This window comes from Rhagoletis pomonella, unplaced genomic scaffold (assembly GCF_013731165.1).
Source record: "Rhagoletis pomonella isolate Grant_MI unplaced genomic scaffold, Rhpom_1.0 Rhpom_scaffold_00009, whole genome shotgun sequence".
Classification (NCBI taxonomy): Eukaryota; Metazoa; Arthropoda; class Insecta; order Diptera; family Tephritidae; genus Rhagoletis; species Rhagoletis pomonella.
The window spans coordinates 33,788,614-33,792,006 of record NW_023458563.1 but is presented as its reverse complement, the minus strand read 5'-3'; positions in this window follow the sequence as shown (position 1 = coordinate 33,792,006).

The following is a 3,393-nucleotide window of genomic DNA, read 5'->3' as shown; positions in this document are numbered from 1 at the left end:
AAAAATGGGTAAAAGTGCACTTTAGCTGTATCAATCGACGCCGCAGCCCGCCTACGCAGAAAGGTGTTCTCTGCAAAAGGTGTTCAGCTTCTTTTCTTCGCAAAACGGAAAGAGAATTCTATGTACTTAGGGTTATACGCAAAAAGGAGTTGAACGCACAAGTACTTTATAAATACAAAAACACTGCCCTACATCAAATGAATTTTAAAGCAAATCAATATAGAATAAAACCAACAATTTGTATGAAAAACCATTTTCCAAATCAATTTAACATTTATTGCACGAGCAAGTTGAAATTATTTCCCGAAAGCGATTTGCGTAATTTCAGTTGCACTTACCCCTTGCAATTTTTATTGCCGAAAGTGATTTCTGCAAACCTGCAAAAAGGACTTTCTGACTGTTTACACGGGAAAGTAGACTTTCGATTTCGCATTTTGACAGCAAAATTCGTAGAAAAAGAGCTAGCATTGCCACGTTTAACCACACCTTTACTCTGGTAAACTATGTTTATCAACAGCTGATTCGTAGCTTTTTTCCCAAAAAAAAATAAATTGTAACAAAAAATTTAAGGAATTTTATTTACTCAAATGCGTTATGCCTTTCGGCAGCGGGCGGATTCAAAATTGGATGAATATCGTACAGCTGATTGCAGTTTACCAACTACCAGAAAAATTATCAAGCTTCGATCACGATAATTCGGTAACCGGTAAACCGATACTAAAATAATTTTACACAAACAAAAGACATGGGAAAATTTACCGCAAAACTCCACAGGCAAACACCGATGGCCTACCAGGTGTCATTTTGACGAGCAGCATGATTGCAAGTTTTTGTGTGTGGGCACTTTGATGTCTTGATATGTATAAGCATTTGCCGCATGACGCCGCCAGGCAACATTCTCTCAATTCTCGGTGTTTAAAACCATTTAAATCTTAAAAAAACTAGCTGAATAACTTCCTAAAACGTTATCATAAACAATCCAATAGGGAACAGATTCTTCTTTCGATTTAACATTAATATTTCATTGATGTTACCACCAGCACGCTTTCTTTCAAGTGAACTCTGTCAACCTATCAAATTTCCTGCAATAGATATCAAGCAATAAGCGCTGACATATGTTGCAGCCTATGAGAAATAGGCGGTGTCCATTGGAAATATATTTTTTGACATGGTTATCACGACATTGGCGTTTTCCTGTGGAAACAGGACCTTACCGAGCACCGATTACCAAGCTCTAATTTTTGTTATTGAACATAGCGAAAAAAAATGCAACGCTATGATACTCTTCGTTTACTCACATTTTGATAACTAGCTGTTTGCGTAGTGTGTGGGAAAGTGAAGATGGCCAGTGCTCTCGTAACCTAAGAGTAGGTTAAGAATTCCGGATGTACTCAAGGGGTCATATGCATAAAACTAATGAATACTATTTTCAATAGCAATCACTTTAAAGTTTCAAAATCGGTATGCATAAAAGCAAGGCGCTGTATAGTAATCACTACTTGAGTTTACTACTTCAATTTCGAAAAAGTATATCCTTGTAATTGAAATGCATAAAAATTGTAATCACTTGAAAAAATAAGTGTTCGCTATTTGATTTTTAAGTGTGGGTAAAGGTAGACTTCGTTTTTATTCCATATCATGGCGATGTTCCTGAATCTTGAAAATAGAAAGAAGACTTTCAAAAAGAGACGAACTGGGGAAGATTTAACATATCGGGCGCTTTATCGGTTTTCGCGGGAGAATGTACATTGGCTTTCATCTAATTTCTTGCCAGAAAATCACGAGACCAGAGGTGGTGCCCTATCAAATGAGCTTAAAATGCAGACTTTCTTGCAGTACATTGGTGATCCGAGCTTCCAAGTAAATATTGACTTTAATGGCTTTGCATATTTAACCCAAATTTATCTGCTTTCTATAAGGTAGGCGTTAGTGAAGATGTTGGAATCCACCAAACGACCGTTTCCAGGACCGTTTGAGAAGTTTCTCGTTTGTAGTACTTCTGATGTAACGCCGAACGAGTGGCAACCCCGATTTGGGTGGCAACCCCGGTCTCAGACGGCCACAGACGGTCAAACAAGTACAACGGTGCCTTGGGTTATTTTCCTATTTTAGGAGATTCGTACCAAATTTTTCGCGAATAGCTAAACCACTTAGTCGATTGCTGGGTAAAGATGTCCGATTCGAGTGGACAGCCCAGTGCAAGGACGCCTTTCAGACTCTAAAGAACCGACTGACGGAGTCGCCCGTTCTGAGTATATTTGACCCGAATCGTGAGACTGAGCTACACACAGACGCCAGTGCGCATGGATATGGGGCCGTCTTGCTGCAGAAGCAGTCGGACCATAAGTTCCATCCAATAGCATATTTTTCAAGAAGCACCACAGATGCCGAGACGCGTTACCATAGCTTCGAACTGGAAACGTTGGCAATAGTTAGGGCTCTGGAGCGATTTAGAGTATTTGTCCATGGAATCCCGTTCACCATTGTGACAGACTGCAATTCATTGGTATTGGCTCTGAGTAAGAAACAGATCAATCCACGGATTGCTCGGTGGTCCCTAGCCTTGGCAGAATTTGATTTCAAGATTAAACATCGGTCAGGAGAGCAGATGGCACATGTGGACGCACTAAGCTGGTCAACGTGTGTAGGCACAGTGGAAGAAAGTGAAGTAGACGTTAACATTCAGATAGCTCAGATGAGAGACCCGGAAATTAAAGAGTTGAAAAAGAAGTTGGAAGTGGCTGAGGTGTCTGGATTTGACATGGAGAACGGACTGGTGTTCCATGTGGAGGATGGTAGACGACAACTCTACGTACCTAGGGAGATAGAAAATAATGTGATTCGACTAGTACATGAGACGTATGGTCATTTAGCGGTGGATAAATGTGTCGACCAGATAAAGAAACACTATTGGTTTCCGGGGTTGAGAAAAAAGGTTAAGAGTTTCCTAGCTAATTGTTTGAAGTGTATTTATTATTCAGGCCAGGCTAGAAGCAATGAAAGGTGTTTGTATAGTATTCGAAAGAAGCCCGAACCATGGGATACTCTACACATCGATCATTTTGGTCCTCTAGAAACGGTGAGGTCTAAGCGCCGGCATGTTCTGGTAGTCGTAGATTCATTTACCAAGTTCGTTAAATTATACGGTGTAAACACTAGTACAGAAGAGACCGTATGTGCGTTGCGCAAGTACTTTACCGATTACAGCCGGCCCCGAAGAATTATCAGTGATAGAGGGTCTTGTTTCACTTCTGTTGAGTTTAGGGAGTTTTGTAGGCAGCATCATATAGAACACGTTTTGAACGCTGTAGCGTCTCCGCAGTCAAATGGGCAGGTCGAGCGGGTGAATAGGGTCTTGAAGAGTATGTTGGCCAAACTCACTGATCCTATTGA